The sequence below is a fragment of the Protopterus annectens genome, chromosome 8.part0 (assembly GCF_019279795.1).
Source record: "Protopterus annectens isolate FY-2018-M chromosome 8.part0, PAN1.0, whole genome shotgun sequence".
NCBI classification, from domain to species: Eukaryota; Metazoa; Chordata; order Ceratodontiformes; family Protopteridae; genus Protopterus; species Protopterus annectens.
Genome location: NC_056741.1, coordinates 1,225,378,649 through 1,225,396,867, shown reverse-complemented (window position 1 = coordinate 1,225,396,867; position 18,219 = coordinate 1,225,378,649). Strand labels below are relative to the sequence as shown.

Genomic DNA, 18,219 nt, shown 5'->3' with positions numbered 1-18,219 from the left:
AAGACGCAACATCTGTGACAAGCCTGGGCTGGGATCCTGCTCTATTGTCTTTAGTGGTGAACTAATTGCTACCCTGGGATGACAGAGAATGGCTCGTTAGTTTCTGAAGGAAGGGTGGAAGTGTTGGAATTGTTTTATGGTTTTCATAAGTTATAATAAACCTTAGCTAATCTTCTATGTCTGTATTGTGACACATCAGTGCCAGATGATGGTTCAGTTTCTAGTGGGGGGTAGTGTGGGAACCACAGAGTCAGTAACCAGATGTGATGTCATTCTGTAGCCAGCACTGAAATTGTATTTGAATACTAGTGGGAGATGTGAGGGGTATACTCTGTTTATGGACATGACAAGACACTCATTCATGTTCATCCTTGCCTTGATTTAGTAAGTAACTAGGGAACAGTAATTATTCAGTCAGTTAGAAAAAGAAAGTGAGATTAGCTAAATGTTTTTCCTGTATCTGAGTCTTCCTATCTATATAGTTTTTTTTTATACTTCCTGTGACTGAAGCTCTGGTGTTTCTAGTAAATATTCAGTATTTTCATGTTTTTTTATTATTTAATATTAAATATATATAAACCTTTCAATGTGGCTGGTCTTTTAGAAAATATTTAACCTTTGAGAGTACCTGCATTTATTTAGTGGCACTATGGCTCCATGCTCCTGAAAGTCTTGCTGCTTGGTTAAACACTACCATTTGTATAAATGTAATTGGGTACCCTGGTAAGAGCCTTAAAGTAGCTGGCTTCGAGTGTTCTGGTGGCAGCAGATCTATCTTATATAGTCTGAGTGGAGGTGGCAGAATGGGTAAGCTGTGCCAAACTTTCCCAGGTTTATGTGTGTGCATGAAAACCAAATCTGAAAGTGTGTGTGACAGCTACATTGAACAGGGAAAGCAAGAGCACTGATTTCATGGGTGGTGGAGGACTTTGCATGGAACACCCAGCTAAGGACTCAACTCTATAGTGGTCAGTGGGGAGTTTTATTTCAGACTTGAAGAGCATGCCCAGCCCCAGGACTGCAGTGTGCATTCCTTGTATGCCCTTAAGGAAAATTATACTTTGTGACAGAAAGCTGCATCTGAAAATACTGTGTGTGTCTATGTTTCTCACAATGACCGTTTCCCACCAGTGTCAGTGTTGAGGACTGAGGCTCCTTGATCACTGGCCCAGAGGAGGAGTGTCACATATTGGTGGGATATTAATTGAACTTCTGTAGCCTGTAAGCAGTTGTCACTAAAGGTGTGTGTACTCTCAGCAGCCACATGTAAACATGCAGAATTAAATTTTTCACAACATTTTATTTATTTTTTTTCTTAGTTTAGTTTAGTCAGGGAAAGCAGACAAAGATGTCAGCAGAGGATTATGGCAAGCGGCTCTATATTATAAGATCGACGGTTAAAAACATCGAACACCATATGGTCGATGTCTTCAAACGTCGAACTTATAAAAAAAAAAAAATAAAAAAAAAAAAAAAGTACCCCAACAGGTTTAAGCAGCGGGCAAAACCCCCTGCTACTTAAATATACCAATTTCCGAGACCGCACTACATTGCAGTAGCATCTCCCCTTACGGAAATTTCCATTTACACATTCAATGTGCTCTTTCGCTATTCTCGTGTCAACAATATCAGCTTCGATATTGTCGGCTTTCGAGAATATAATATAGACCCATGGCAAGCTTACAGTGAACCAGTTGGCTAAGGTGTGCAAATCCAAATGACTGGTGCATGCCAACCTGACTAAAGAAGAAATTATTTCAGCTTTAGTCGCACCTGCAGCACAGACCAGCAACCAAGAAGACAATCGGTTTGGTGATGGGGATGTGCAACCCTTAGAAACAGAACAGTTCACCTTTTCCTCAAGAGGACTTAAAAACCTGTCTAGAGTTAACGAGACGAACTGAAGGCAAAATGTATGGATTAGAACTGGCAGAGGCTGAAGAAAATGAGAAAGAGAGTCACATGAGAGGGACATGCTGACTCTGACAGGAACATGGAGGTAATGGGGATGGGAATAACCAAACCCCAGAAGCAATAAAGGTTGGTAAATGTCTTCCACAGTCTACAGAAAGTGATAATTTTGATAGTTTTATTCATATATTTGAAAGAGCATGTAAACAGTATGACATTGACCAAAGACTCTAGGTATGGTTCCTGACCCCCTTACTCTATGGTAAAGCTGTAACTGCGGTTTCTAAATTGTCTGATATTGATTGTCTAAATTATGGCAAGGTTAAAGAATGTTTACAAGTTAACACTTGAAGCTTACAGAAAAAAAAAATCAGGAGAACAGACATAGGGCAGATGAAAGTGTATGTGACTATATTGCTGAGCTAACACTTATTTTCATAGGTGGATAAGTGGCATCATGTCATCACTTTTGAAAGGCTGGTAGGCCTTTTGGTGAGGGAACAAGCCCTCAGCACTTTACCTGAGGATGTGAGAATCTGGTTGACAGACCAAGAGTGCAACTCTGCAGATGAGCTGAGGAGAAAAGGGGATCTCTACTTGGCAAGCAGAGCACAAGAAGAGGACACCCATTGCTGCACATGGATATAAGGAAACCCATGGTGGGCAGCTTAAACCATCCCAACAGAATCTACCAGTAAAAGGGGAAGCCACTAGTTCAAGTACATAGTCGAGATCAGGGTTTAGATGTTTTAAATGTAACCAGAGGGACCATGTAGCATACAAATGTCCACTGAAACAAGGTGGGGAACAAAGGGTGAGGGGGACAGCAAGGGGAAATAAGAGCATGCCAGTATTAAGTTGTCTGCAGACAACAGGGGTACCACACTACCACCAGAGTTTGTATCCTAGCTTAGTGGATGGAAAACAGGCCAGTGCCAAGACAGACACAGTCTCTGACATAACCACTGTGAAGCCTGCAGTGGTTAAAAGGGAGCAGTACTGGTTTGGGCAATCCACTCCAGTTAGAGCTTTAGGATGGATCCTATTCCAAATACTTTTGACTAGGGTTCACCTTGACTGGAATGGTGGAAAAGGAAGCAAGCAAGTAGGTGCGTTTGAGGATATCCTTGCAAAATTGAATAATGAACTGGCACTATTTTATACTTCCATAGATTTCTCTATAATGACCCTTCTCATGCTTTTTACTCCAGCATATGTCAATTTATTGTAATTATTGTTAATATTGTGATTTTTTTTCTTATGTCTCATTAAGCATGTTCAAATTTAAAAATTCTGAAATTGTTATTTGCTACTCTGTAATTCTATTATTTACTATTTGTATTTTTCAGGAGCTTTTCTCCCCAGGACTCCAGTGAAAACGGGCTCCTCGTGGCCCAGTGGACCACCTGGTAAACAAACTGCAAAATAAATAAATAAAATAAATAAATAAATAAATAAAAATTATTTTGATAATGCAGCAGTTATACACAATCAAGCTCAGAGACAGGCATGTTGGTCTGGTAGCCTGAGGGAGACCCAGGCAGACCCCACACCTAAGGCTGGGGTTGGTGATATGGCTATTTCAGGGAGGGAGTTACACTGTAGCAGTGAGCCTGAATGTGAGCCACAGCTGCTGACAGGTACTGATGTTTCCTTGGACAGGGTGACTGCAACGGCAGAGTTAAGTTGTAGTACCCAGGCTGACAGTGATATGATACTGCAGTACAAGGACAAAATGATTGACTTCAACAATTGGCTAAGCTTCTGGTGTCATTCTAAGGGGATCCAGTATCTGTCTGCCTGGGACGACATGGTTGACAGACCACGATGCTTTACCAGAGATGGCCTGCACCTGTCATGCCTGGGATTCCAGATACTGGCTAAGGCTCTTGCCGCCCCTATAGTGCCTTTTTTAGGCAAGGTTCAAATGACAAATTCACCACCGTAACAGGAACAGGCAAGTAAAAACTGAGGGTACTGCTACTTAATGCTAGAAGTCTAAAATCTCAAAATGCACTCACTCGAGGCACTCCTTAAAATGGAGAACATCGATATCTGTCCAGTGACTGAGACCTGGTTCAAGGCTCTAGAGAGCACTCCTGCATTACCAGGCTACAACTCATACCACATTTTTCGACCATCTAACCTGGACCAGACCACCAAAGGCGGAGGTGTGTACATATTCATTAAGGATATCCACACCTCCAGGCTAGTTGAGCAGCATAATGCATCCAAGGCTATCCAAGTGCAACAAATGCTGGGCAAAACTGCAATCCAAATTGTAGCTTGCTACAGATCCCCCACCATGCCCCAGGATTCCCACTCCTCTTTTCTTGATATACTGGAAAATATTAGGGCTCAACCAAACACACTAATAGTGGGCGATTTCAACTACTCCACAATTAACTGATAAAACTACTCCTGTACCAACTCCTTCGCAAAACGCTGTCTGGAATTCATAAATTCCAATGCCCTGGATCAACTTATCCACACCTCCACCAGGGGCAACAATATCCTAGATCTAGTCATTACCAATATGAGTGACCGGTGTTCCACACCTGAAATCAACTCCTCGTTGGTCAGATTCGACCATAGCTAATCACTCTAGATATCCGCATCCCTCCCCCACCCACCATTAAGAAAACCACGGTAAAAAATTTCTCCAAAGCCAACTTTATGCTTCTTAAGACAGAAGTGGCGAACTTCATGACACCCATGCAGATGGACAATACAGCTGAATTCTACACTGTTGCTGAATCCTACACAAATGCACTCTATACGCACTTACATGAGTGCATGGATCGTGCTATCCCAAACAGAACCAAGACGGTATCCTCGACTATGTACTTGAACTAGTGGCTTCCCCTTTTACTGGTAGATTCTGTTGGGATGGTTTAAGCTGGCAACACCCAGATCTGCTCTGAGTTACAGTAAAATGGAACGAAAATTACAGAACCAGTTGATATTGCCAACATCCTGGCAGATAGGTTCAGTGCTAACTTTACCCCCCTCTCACCCACTAAAGGACTCATATCTATACAGGAAGAATGCAGAGTCCTTGTAATCACATATATGCAGGTTAAAGCTGCATTCTCTAAAACCAAAAAAACAGCATCCATGGAACTGGACAACATCCCAGGCTGCGTTTTACACGAACATCAGAACGAACTGGCTCCCCACCTAAACACGATGTTCAATCACAGTCTCATGTCAGGTTTTGTGCCCACTGAATGGTGCACAGCAACAGTTATCCCACTCCACAAAGGGGGAGCCAACACTGATCCTGGGAACTATCGCCCTATTAGCCTGACGAGCCTGGTCTGCAAGGCCATGGAACGTATCATCATGGAACTCAAACAAAGACATTGGTAACCTCCAAACTCTGGACCCCACCCAGTTCGGGTTTGTGAAAGGCAGATCATGCCTTCTGAATCTGATTGACGTCTTTGAGGTAGTCACCAAAGCCATAGATGAGGGTAAGGTGGTTCACACAGCCAATCTTGACCTCACCAAGGCTTTTAACACCATCCCCCATTCTGAAATTATAGCTAAACTCGCTAAACTAGTTATAAATCCCTGCATCAAAAGATGGGTTGCCAACTGGCTCACTGACAGAACCCACATTGTAAAAGTTGCAGACTCCTAATCTGACTTCAAACCAGTGACAAGTGGAGTACCACAGGGTTCACTCCTGTGATCTCTCCTGTTTGGTATCTACTTCTCTGATATACAAGCTAACACAGAAGGCCTTCGGCTAATGAAGTTCGCATGACTGCAAGCTAGGATCCATAGTCGAGTCCCCAAATGATGTGGACATCCTACAGAAGGGACAGATGCCTGGTGTCAGAGGCACGGCCTCAAGCTCAATGGCAAAAAGTGCATTGACATCCCCTTTGGTAAAAACTCTGTACCCATGAACTACCACATAAACGGCAGTCTACTTAATGACAAATGTGTGATAAGAGACCTTGGGACCCAGGTGGACAGTAGTCTCTCCTTTGATAATCACATCACCACAGTAGTCATGAAATCCTTCTATGTGGCACACCTCATCACAAAAGAGTTCTCATCCAGGAAAAAAAAGAGGTCATAGTTCCCTTCTACTCGGCACTCATTAGACCCATTATAGAGTACAACTCCCCTTTTGGAATGTACCTCACTAGACATCTGCAGCAGCTGGAAAGGCCACAGAAGTACCTCATGAAGAGGATTACTGGCCTCAAACAGATACCCTACACTGACCGTCTCAAAAACTCCAGCTTTACTCTGTAGCATATCGCCTACTCCGAGGAGATCTCTGCCTAACATATAAAGCTATGTTAAACTCAGAGCTGTTGGACGTGCCACACCTTAAGAAATCCCAATCCCTCCGAGCTACATGCTCTAGGGACCTAAACCTTGTCACCATAATAAACAGGACATGCTGGAGGGATAGATCCCTGTCCCAGAGACTTCCTATACTCTGGAACAAGCTACCCATCTATGTCAAGCAAAGTTCCTCATTAGCATTCTTCAAGAAAAATCTTGATGAGTGGATGGGAATAGGAAATACAGCCTGGGGATCACTTCTGTGGCTCTGCTCGACAGGGGCACAGGAAATAACTTTCTTGGGTGGAGTAAGCTGGGGAACCTTGTTGGCTAGGCTTATGTAGGCACTTGGGCTGATAGTCTAGTACCTACCTATGAACTTTGCTTATACGCTGATATCAATCTTTGCTGGGGAAGGCAATCTCTAACCTGCAGTTCAAATATATTCTTGGCCTCTTCCCATTCTATTACCTTTCCCTTTCTAGTTATTTGCTCCTGATATCTGGGATCCTTTGCCAGTTTTCTCCAACACATTTCAGCCCCCTTTACCTCTTCTCTGTATCCCTAACAGCATTCATCCCTCTCGGCAGAATCTCTTTTCTCTATTCATGTGCTGCTTTACTTCCTAAAATACTCCCTGCTACTTTATGACTATAATATTCTGTATGATTATTGTCATTCTTAAGAGTCTGCATCCAAAATCCCAATCTCTCCTTGTCTCATCATCATCCTTTTCCATTCTGAATTATAGTTTTCTACTTGTGCTATGTATAAGAGCCTTAACTGTGTTGCTCTAAATTGCCCCCTCAAATTGGGTAATCCTAGTCTGCCTTGTTCTATTGAAGAATACGCTTATCCCACTTGACCCTTGCTATCTTCCCCTCCCAGATAAAATCCCTCAGCTCTTTTTTAATTGCTACCCATAACTTCTCCTTTGATTGATAAAAATATGCCTGACCTGTGTATAAGACTAAAGGGACTAAAAACATTTTAACTACTTGTATCTCAACTTTTGTATTATCTTCTGTTTAGTCTCTTCTCACATATCCGTAGCTGCCACACACAGTAATTTCTAATACATACTCTTAAATACTGCATTTTATCATGTCCCCATAAATATGGATATTGTTGGACCAGTTCACATGTGGGTACATAATTAACCGCAATTGCCTTGTTTTAGCTTCATTAATTTTGTATCCTGAGAAGATCTGAAACTGTCTTAAAATGTTCCACAACACTGTAATGTCCCTTTCTGGGTTTGTCATGTATAAAATAATATCATCTGCAAATACAACCAGCTTTTCTTGAGTACCATACCAATGATATCCTTACATTTCTGAGTCCCTTATTGTCTTTGCCAATGGTTCTAAATATAATGCAAACAACAAAGCAGAAACAGGACACCCTACCTGGTTCCTCTACCCAAGCAGAAATTATCAGACAGGACCCCTACCAACTTTAATTTTTGTCTCTGATCCCTCATATATACTCCTAATCAACTTTATAAATTTATCAGGGGAAGCAGTTATTTCCTCTTGAGTCCCAATCTACTCTTTTTACTCTCCTTTCTCTTCATCAAGACCACCACCACCAGTGGTATATTCTTACCTTCTGCTTCCCTCTGGATCATCAATGTTCTATTAATGTTGTCAAATGTTTGCCTCCCTGCCAGAAAACCACACTGATCCATATCTATCAAGTTTGGTATCACTTTTGCCATTCTTTTACCCAATAAACACTTTATAATCACGGTTTAGTATTCAAACAGGCATGTATGAACATAGATCTTTACACTCTTTGGGTATTACAGCTACCACTGCTTTCTTCCAGGATACTGGTACCTCTCCTCCTCTTAAGCTACTATTAAACAAAACCTTCTAGATCTTTATCAGTTTTTCCCTCCTAGTTTCCAAACTTCCAAAGAAATACCACTATTCCTGGGGACTTTCCTGTAGATTAATTACACATAACCAGTTTTATCTCATCTCCTCTTTTCCTGTTAGGTATTGAGCCTCATTTACCTCTAATGTTGGCATATTTATGTCTTCCATAAAAATTTCCATTTGTACCTTTTCTTGAGTTCCATATTTCTTGGCGTTATACAAATTTTCATAAAATTTCCAAAATACGTCTAATATTTTTACAGGATCTCTTGTTATCTTCCTTGTTCCAGGTTTCCTAAGCTTGGTAACAGCCCTTTCCACTTTCTGTTGCCTGAGTCGTTGTGCTAAAATTATTATCAGAACAGTTGCTTAAGAGCAGTCTTTCTAAACTCATCCATATTACTGAAGTAATCCCTTATTTTCTGTTTGGCATTCTGCAGTTGCTCCTTTTCTTGTTCTGTGAGATTCCCCGTAGTTGCAATAGTTTAGCATTTTCAGTCCCTCTAAATAATTCTTGTTACTTCTTAATCATATCTCCCTTTCCTTTATTTCCACCCTCGTTTTAAACTCAAGTTTAATTTTATCCCTCTCCCTAGCTATAGTTTCAAAAGAAATTTCTTTTTTTAATCGCTTCTGAATAATTTCCAAAACCTATTCCTTAAATTCCTCTCTTTTCAGCAGATAAGTGGGAAAGGGCCAGTGTGCCATTTTTATTTCATTACCCTGTGTTTTTATTTTGGTTATTATTGGCACATGAGCTGAAATAGTTATTGGGTGCATATCAAAACCTTCAATTAAATGTACATTTTCCTGTGAAATGTAAATTCTGTCTAGCCTATCCCAGTTTTTATATCTTTGAGAATAATATGCAAATTCACTCCGAACTTCTATTACTGAATTCACATCTTACATGCTGAATATTTTCATAAATTTCTTCAGAAATCTACCCTCTTTTGTTATACTTTTCTTTCTGCCCCCCCCCCCCCGACACATCTTCACTAATGCAAATCAAATTCCAGTCACCTCCTATACATAATATCCCTTGCTGAAAGCTGATTATTTCTCACAGAATTTTCTTAAGTTCCATTATAACAGTTTTAGGTGGAATATAAATGCATGCCAGTGTAATCCTCCTCATTTGACAGTAGGCCCTTATTACCATACGTCTTCCATTATCTTCAAATTCACATGTTCAATTCTTTTCAGGTGTGTCGCCTGTAGCATAGCTATTTGTACTCTACGTTTTTTAATATAGCTGACTACTCTTTCTTTTTTGCATTTATCTGAGAGACCATTCAGACTGAAAGACATTACAGAAAGCAGCATTTTCTTATATAGTTATTATTACCACCTTTTATGTATAACTGCTTTTTTGTTAAATGTCTAGTTCCAGCTTTTATGTTACATGCATACATTGTTTGGCAGGTTGGTCTTTTATATAGTTGTTTCATGTCATATCCATTGGAGCCTATGTCACATCTTACAGAACTTTTTATTTTACTGAAAGTCCTAAAACAGAAAAAAAAAAAACAACCCTCCAATACTCCCTAAAACCTAGTAACGCAATAATAATGCACAAAACTATGTACATCTTTAAATATTGAAGTTTTACCTTCCCAATAAGATCAGAAGTTCTAAACTGATAGCCGCACAGACAGGCTAGAGTTGACCAAAAGAAAGGTTAGTCATGCTAAGATGCATGGTACAGCCTGTGCTTTTAGTAAGTGCTGTCTGGTTTTGTCTTATCTTTATGGCTGTCCCAGATGAGAAAACACGACTGCTTTCAGTAAACACTTTCTCTGAGCTATTTCTCTTGATCAGATTGTCTTCTGGTGATATGCAAACCAGACATAAAACTGCTTTGGATACCTTGTTTACCAGAAAAAAGCCTTATGTTGCTGTATTTCGGCTTTTCCCAGTTAGGGGTCGCCACAGCGGAACTCTGGTCCGCCAGTGATTGGCAGTATATTTTCATGAACGCCGAGGTGCCAGCTCGACGTTCAACCTTCAATGAAGGCACGCCCATTTACGCATGTCTTTCGAATGCCCACCCAACCGCAGGGAGGACATGCAGACTCCACACAGAAGGCACTCCCCGCACTCCAGCCGAGAATCGAACGGGAGAACCTCTTGCTGTGAGGCAACAACTCTACCGCTGCACCACCGCGGAAGTCAATACCAGAAAAAAAGCCTTATAATATTCAATATACTTTTTAATTTACATGCTTTGTATTAAACTTGTTACTGGATAAAGCCGAAAGACCTTAACCCAGTCATTGCCCTATGTAAGCATGAGAAAAAGAACACTGATTTTTCTTTTGTCATACTCTCTTAACTAGACCCCTCTCCCTTTTGTTTACATTGGGGTGCCTACAGTTCTTAGAATTGAACAAGGAAAAAGAGAGAAGAAGGGAGAAAAATAAAACAAAAGCACGTGTTTATATTAGCATTCCCATTACATTTAGAAAAACTGAGAAAACTTTACTTTATATCTTACAAAAATTGTCATTCAGAGATTAATGACATGAAGTAGGGCGTATGCTTAGCTACAAGTTTAATAAAGTCTTCAAAATACAATATTTTCCAATCCTCTTGTTCTGCCATGTTTCAAAAGTATAATTATTGCTATTTAATCACACATTTGTCAGTTTCCAAGTTACTGATTTTATTTTCCGAACATTAATAACATGAAGCAGGGCATATGCTTTAAAGTCCCTTACACGTTTAACAAGTCCAAGGAAGTTCAACACTTTCAGATTTTCATGTTATGTCATTTTTCACAAATATAATTATTGCTTTATCCTCCCATATTTGTCAATTTCCAAGTTACTAACTTTAATCATGTTCATCTCCATCTCCCAAAGCCTGCCTCTGTTTCATTTCCAACATATTCTCGATTCTCCTAGTCGTCTCTGATGTTTCCTTCCTTCCTTCCCTCAGGCATTTTCCTTTGAAACAGTGGAAAAGATTTCATGGGCTTAGTCTCTCTGTAGTCCTTCTCCCCAGAAGAACATGAAGCAAAACCTTCTTCTGTTTCACTGCTCACCCTTTGTTGGACAAACTTTTGTATTTTCTCCTTAGCATGCACATTATCAAAAATGATTTTGTCCCTCCAGAGAAAAACACTTTGAAGATTGCTAGGTACAGCAGTTTAAATCTCATGCCTACTTTTCAACATTTCCTAAATAAGGGAATATATAACTATCTCCGACTTCTAGCACTTTGTCCTTCTGCCACAGTTTTGTTAAAATTAACTCCTTCAGCCGATAAGACTGCATCTTTGCTATTAAAGGTCTAGGTTATTTTCTAATAACAAGATTTGGAGCATGCACATGATGTGCCCTTTCAATTAACAGTTCCTGTTGTGGAATACCAGTCCAGTTGTTTATTTGTGTTTTCATAAAATTAATACAGTCTGTTCCTTCCAACTTCTCTGGTACAGCATAAAATCTCAGGTTTTCCCTATGTGCTATGTCCTCTAATTCTATTTTTTTTTTGAAACATCTCTTCTTGTGCAGTCTCAGATTCAGCCAGCCTTTTCTTTGTTTCAACCTCTTGAGTTTTGCAGTTCTGTCACCTGATCTGAATATCTGTTTAAAACGTCTTCCATTTTTTTCCAGCTTTTTATCGTTTGTATCGATATACCCCATCAGTGTGTCATTTATTTTAACCAGATCTGTGTGCAGCTGCTTTATACTCTTCTCTAGGTTACTGGATGTCGTGTGTGAAACTTGCACTGCTTCTTGCTGAACTGCAGTACTCCTCCCAGTCTTTTTCACCTTTTCAGCTGATTTTTCTACAAGTCATTTATAGGCAGGCATCTAGGCAGTGCACTTGCTAACCAGTTACTGAAAATTACCCAAAAATCTAGGTCTACTGGCCTTCTTAAGTTTCTGTTTTCAGACTGGGAGAGCTAGAATTAAGTTGCTACTCAATGCACAGCCATCTTGGAAGACCTTAACTGTTAACTCTTGATCCTTATCTACCTCTAACACTGGCATATTTAAGTCTTCAATAAATATTTCCATCTGTGCTTTTTCTTAATTTCTCCACTTCTCTAGTCTATACAAATTTTCATAAAACTTCAGACATTTCTCTAATAGTTCTACATGATGTGTGTGGTTATTTTTCTCATTATAAGCTCCCTAAGTTTGGTAACAACCCTTTCTACTTTCTGTTGACCGAGTTGTTGTGCCAAAAGTTTTTCTGCTCTGGAGTTATTATCAAAAAACTGTTGCTTAACAGCAATCTTTCTAAACTCATGCATGTTATCCAGGTACTCCCTTATTAGCTCTTTAGCACTTAGCAATTACATTTCTTCTTGTTCTGTGAGATTCCCCTTATTCTATAATACATTTGTCAGCCCCTCAAAATAATTCTTGTTACTTCTTAACTATCTTTTTTCTTTCTTTCATTTCTACTATATTTTAAACTCCACTTTCATTTTATCTCACTCACAGCTATAGCTTCTGGAGTACTTTCTACCTTCCTGAATAAATCAGGAATAATTTCTACCTCCCATTCTATAAATTCCTCTCTTTTTAACAGGTAGGTGCGGATGCACCAGTGTCTCATCTTTACTTCATTACCCTGCCTTTTTATCTTGGTATTTATTGGTGCATGACCTGAAATAGTTATTGGATGTGTGTCTAATATCTCAATTAAATGCACACATACAAGTTCTGTACAGTCTAGCCCAGTTACTGTACACCACTGGGACGAATATGTGAATTCTCTCAGTTATACTACTGAAAAATATTTTCATACGTTTCTTCAGAAATGTACCAGCTTTGTGATAATTTCACTTCTAGGCCCCCCAGGTACATCCTTGTTGCAAATCAAATTCCAGTCCCTAGCTACAAGTAACATTTCCTGCTGAAAGCAAATTATTTCTCCCAAAATTTTTTAAACTTCATAATAGCAGTTTCAAGAAGAATATAAGTAAATGCCAGTAGCCTCTTACTACCACCAATCTGCCATTACTATCTTTTTTCCCTTTTCTATCACTACTGGAGCTTCTCTAGTAAATATATGTACTCTTCTTTTCCTTTGTCCAAGATATTCTGCTGAATATCCATCCAGAAATGCTTTCTTTACCAAATTCACATGCTCAGCTCTTTCCAAATGGATCTCCTCTAGCATTGTTATCTGCACTCTGAAATTTTTAATATAATTTTAAGTGTTCTTTCATTTTGTCTATGTCTGTGAGATCATTCACATTCCAAGATAATATGGAAAGTGTAACGTGTCACCATTATGATAAGAAGTCATTATTCCCACCTATTATATATTGCATCTTTTTTAGATGTCTATTTCCAGCTTTTGTAATGCATGCACCCACTAATGTTTGGCAGGTTAATACTTTATATAGTTTTTTTCTTACCATTAACATTGCTACCTATATCACATACAAGACTTTTTGTTTTAATGAAAACTCTCAAACAAAAAACAAACACACCCAGAACACCCCTCATAACCTGTTAACTTAATACAACCACACAAACTATGTACAGCTTCAAATAATGACGTTTAACCCTCCTAATAGGAACAATTGTCCCAGATAGGTTAATTAAAGCTTATATTTCCAGCTGTCTAAGGTTGAGGTTATCCATGCTAAGATGTATGTCACTGCCTGTGCTTCTACTCTGATTGGTGTCTGTTCTTTTTTATCTTTATTCCCTTTCCAATTGTGAAAAACAACTTGCATGCTTTCAGAAAACATTAACTGTTAGCATCAGCGTGTCCCCATGGAACTGTAAGAGAAAAGTAAATGTAGTCCTTAGTTGCAGGTGACAAGCTGAAACATGTTTTGCTAAAGAAAAACTTTTCATTGTACTCAATGTTCCCTTATTTACTTGTTTCCACTTAAAACATGTTATTAGATTAAGCTAATCAAACATACCAGCTCTAAATATATTAATGTCTGTGTACATTTGTACCCCATTCCCCTACCACAACAACCCAGTATTACAGCCTATTAACTTAAACATGTTTTGTCTAGCCTTTTTCTTCTCTTTTTACACTATAATGCCTACAATTCCTTAATACTAAAAAAGAAGAGAGAAAGAAAGGAAAAAAGGATAATAATGTTAACAGATGCCTTTATCACATACAGCTAAAAATACTTTACTATAAAACATGCAACTTATATCAAGAAATGTTTCATAAAAATACTGTTAAGAAAAGAAATTGTGACCTGTGTCCTTCCTATCATTAATGACATGAAATGAGGCAAATACTTTTTAGTTCCACACAAATCTAACAAAATTCCGCTCTTTCCTATTTTTCTTATACAGCCATATCTCACAGATATGATTGATGCTTTGCAGTCTCACATTTATTCACTAATTTCCATGTTGCTTGTCTTCTTCCTGTTCATCTCCATCTCCCAAATCCAGACTCCAGGTCAATTCCAGGGTACTCCCAATACTCCTAGTCATCTCCTGTGCTTTTCTCCATCTCTCAAGCATTTTTCTTTGGGATAATGGAAAAGGTGTCACCAGGAAAGTCTACATGTGCTTTGTTATCAGATGAATGAGAAGCAGAGCTCCCTCTTCCTGAAGGCTCACTTTTTATTGGACAAACTTTTGTATTTCCTCCTTAGCCTGTTCTGTATCAAAAAAGGACTTTGATCCTCCATGAAAAAAATATTCTGAAGATGGCTGAATACAGCAGCTTGAATCTTACACCTGCCTCTCGACATACCCTGATTACTGGAATAAACTTGTTTCTCTTCTGCCTGGTGTACAATGAATAATCAATTTCCACAAACACTTCAATATCTCCAACTTTTAATACTTTGTACTTTTGCCACAGTTCTATCAGGAACAACTCTTTCTGCTGGTAGATTTGCATCTTTACTAATATAGGTCTTGGCTGCTTTCTCTTGGTTAGGTTTGGAGCACACACACGCATGGTGTACCCTTTCAATTAACAGTTCTTGTGCTGCGGTAGCGTTGTCGCCTCACAGTAAGAAGCTGTCCGGTTAGATTCTCAGCTACAGTGTCTTCTGCGTGGAGACGTGTGTGAATGGGCGTACCTTCGTTGAAGGTTGTGCGTCAGGGCTGGTAACTCGGCACGTAAAAATCAACTACCAATCATTAGTGGACCGGAGTTCCGCTGTGGCAACCCCTAACCGGGGAAAGCCGAAAGACACAACAACTGTGGAATACCAGACCAGTTGTTTATTGTGCCTTCATAAAATTAATACAGTCATTTCCTTCAAGTTTCTTTGGTACAGCAGAAAATCTCAGATTTGTCTAGATCAGGGGAAGAGAATTTTTGCAGCAGATATTTTGCAATATTTGACAAAACACTAGCCAGGATTTTTGCCAGGTCAAAAATGTAACAGTTCACAGATAGCAACATTTGATGCATCTCTGATGGTTGTTAATGCTAGGAGCATTAATAATAAAGTTTTTTTTATTAGAAAACTTGCTACGTTTCCACAAGATTGATGTTGTTATAGTTTGTGAAACATGGTTAAAGAACAATGACTGGAAACCAGTTCTGTCAGGGTATAAATGTTTTTACTGTAACAGACATTCTAACAAAAAATCAGGTGGAGGTGTTATGATAGGCATTAAAGATAGCTATGAGACTTGTGACTATTACATGTTCAATGATAATACCAATACTATAGACTGTGCAACTGTGACAATAAAGACAACCCTGGAACATATAATAATTGTTGGAGTGTACAGACCACCAAAGTCAAGTACAGATGACCTAGAGGAATTCATACATTTCTTACATGAAACACAGGAGGGAAGAATAACATTAGATGGGGACTTAAATTTACCAGAAACAGACTGGAATAATATTGATTCAACAACGTTAGAAAAGAAATTATTCACAGAGTACATTCAGGAACAACAAATACTTCAGGTTGTAAAAAAACCTACCAGGGGACGGAATACACTAGATATTGTTTGTGTTCCTAAAGAAATTACTGTAACTTCAAGTCAAGTTTTACCACCATTCATGTGCATTGATCATGGGGTTATAAAGGCTAATTTGTTGCTAGATAATTCTGCCAAACTGAAATCTAAGCCAATGCACAGAAGGTTAATTACAGATTATAGGGAAGCAAAAACGTTGCTATATAAAACTAACTACAGTGAAGTGTTCAGTGGAAAAACAAGTTTTGAAAGAGAAAGTGTTGGAGTGCAAAAAGTCAAATAAATGTTTAACATCAGGATCTAGGGCATGTAACATCAGGGGGGTATATTTCCATAAGAACGAGATACCCGATTAAAGTGAGAGACAAAAAATATAAGAAATGGAAGAGAGGTCAAACTACAACTTTGAAAACTGAAATAAACGAGCTAGACAAATAGATTAAGCATAGTGTTAGACAAGATAAAAAAATGTAAAGAAAATTTATATAAAGATATTGAGCATAATAGAAAATCTTTTTATAGATACATAAGATGTGGAAGGAGTAAAGATACACAAATTGATAAACTGTGTGCAGATTCTAAAATTTATTCTCAGACACAACATATTATAGATATATTTACAAAATCTTATGCAAAACAGTTTGGCTCCACAAAATGGGTGGTCAGTTTTCCTAGTGACATCCAGGTAATCCCAGATATTGGAATCAAATTAGATTATATTGAAAAAGAACTGTGCAAACTGGATCCTAACAACGTGCAGGGAGGAGACGGAATAAGTAACAATGATTTGAGAACACTTAAGCAAGACCTTACACTGCCATTGCATCTATTATTCACTAGGTCATATAAATATGGGAAGATTCTTCAGGATTGGAGACATGCACTTATTAAACCTGTCTTTAAGGGAAAGGGGAGTAGGACAAACCCAGAATCATATAGACCCTTAAGTCTACTTTCATGTTGTGGAAAAATAATGGAGAAGGTAATACTGGATAAGTTATTGTCAGAACTGAATAGGTTGGGACTTGAAACCATATATCAGCATGCATATGTTGAAAATAGATATATTACCACTTGTAACATGATGTTCTATAACAATATAATAACAGCTATGAATGAAAAATTGTGCTGTGATGTGATTTATATATATTTAACTTCAGCATTTGACAGGGTCACGCACAAAACACTGATCAATAAATTAATACAACTAGGTATTGATGTACTGTTGACAGGATGGATAGCTGCATGGCTTACAAATAGGACATGGCAAGTATCACATACCAAATGGGTAGGTGAAATCCTTGGTTACAGTCAAGGTGTCCCACGGGGCTCTGTACTAGGCCCTTACCTGTTTAGACTGTATCTTTCAGACCTTACTTTTTCATCTGAGGTGTTCTACATTCTATATGCTGATGACCTGAACTTGGGTAAACCGATTACAAGTGTTACATATAAGGCATGTCTGCAAAATAATTTGACAAAATTAACCATCTGGGCACAGGAAAATAATATGTTGATAAATACATCAAAAACTAAGCATATGAGATTTGGGAGACAAACTGAAAGGTGAATATTTAATACAGCACACAGTGACTGAAACTGTAGACTCATTTACGGACCTGGGTATATGGATAGATTCAGCTATGAGTTTTTCTAATCATATCAGCCAATTGGCTAATGATAGTTATACAACTATAGGTTGTATAAAAAGATTTATAAAGTCTAGGAAATCAAACATAATGAAGTCATTGTTTGTTAGTTATATTTGTCCCAAACTTGAGTATGGAATAACAATATGGAAACCCTATAAGAAAACAAGCATGAATAAATTGGAAAGAGTACAGCGGAAGTATACTAAGGGCCTCCATGGATGTGAAAATCTAAGTTATTATGAAAGACTAAAATATCTGAACTTGTACAGCGTCTCTTAGAGATATTTAAGAGGAGATCTTATTCAGGTATATAGGGCATTTCGGGACAACTACCTCTGGGAATGTTTGGGGTTATCAAAAAGTACTAGAGAATCATCAGATAAACTATGTCAAAGATTCTATAGGAATGAGAAGTGTACTAATTGGTTCTCTGACAGAGTAGCTGATGCTTGGAGCAGACTACCAAATTACATTAAACAAGTACTAGTTTAGATATTTTTAAGAACAGCCTGGACATTTACTATGGGAACAAGTGTTTTGACATATTGGCAAGCTAGAAGGGCT

The 18,219-nt window shown here is 38.6% G+C and overlaps 1 protein-coding gene across 1 annotated transcript in view; it reads right to left on the bottom strand.

The window, feature by feature from the left end:
- LOC122809320 (nudix hydrolase 20, chloroplastic-like) overlaps positions 1 to 18,219 on the bottom strand; it is a 566,695-nt gene that overhangs the window by 443,996 nt on the left and 104,480 nt on the right. The window lies entirely within an intron of this gene.